Here is a 985-nt window from a genome sequence, read left to right as displayed (position 1 = left end):
ATCAAATTTTCGAAAATTAAGCTAACAATTAATGTGATTGGTTCAAAAATTTGAAGTTTGTTACTTTCTTGTTAAGAAAGGTTCAATCTTTAAGTTCTAGAATCTTATCTTGTAGTTTCTTGTTAGTTAAGTAATTTTAAAATTAAATCTTTTCCAAAATATCTTTTTTATTAAAAATTTTTATCTTATCTTTTTATCTTTTATCTTATCTTTTTCAAAAATTTTATCTTTTTCAAAAATGTGATTTCAAAATATCTTATCTAACTTCTTATCTTCTTTCCTTTTTCAAAATTTGATTTCAAATCTTTTTCAATCAACCAACTAACTTTTTGTTTGTTTCTTATCTTTTTCAAAACCAACTAACTACTTTTCCCTCTCTAATTTTCGAAAATTCTCCCTCTCTTTTTCAAAAAATTCTTTTTGTTTTAAATTTTAATTTCAATTACATTTATCTCTAATTTTCGAAAATTACTAACCTCTTTTTCAAAAATTATTTTCGAAATCTTCCTTCTCTTTTCTTCTTCTATTTAATTATTTAATAACTAACACTTCTCTTCACCTCTCTTCATCTAAGAATCCGAACTTCTTATATCCCTTGTATTTGGATTCTTCTACTCCTTTCTTTTTCTACTAACATAAAGGAATCTCTATACTGTGACATAGAGGATTCTTCTTTCTTTTCTTGTTTTCTTCTCTTTCATATGAGCAGGAACAGGGAAAAAGGCACTCTTGTTGAAGTTGATCCAGAACCTGAAAAGACTCTGAAGAGAAAATTAAGAGAAGCTAAATTACAACAATCCAGAAACAACCTTTCAGAAATTTTCGAACAAGAGAAGGACATGGCAGCTGAAAATAATAATAATAATAATGCAAGGAGAATGCTTGGTGACTTCACAAAGCCCATGTCCAAATTTGATGGAAGAAGCATCTCCATTCCTGCCATTGGAGCCAATAACTTTGAGCTTAAGCCTCAACTAGTTGCATT

This window comes from Arachis duranensis, chromosome 6 (genome assembly GCF_000817695.3).
Source record: "Arachis duranensis cultivar V14167 chromosome 6, aradu.V14167.gnm2.J7QH, whole genome shotgun sequence".
Classification (NCBI taxonomy): domain Eukaryota; kingdom Viridiplantae; phylum Streptophyta; class Magnoliopsida; order Fabales; family Fabaceae; genus Arachis; species Arachis duranensis.
This window is presented reverse-complemented; position numbering follows the sequence as displayed.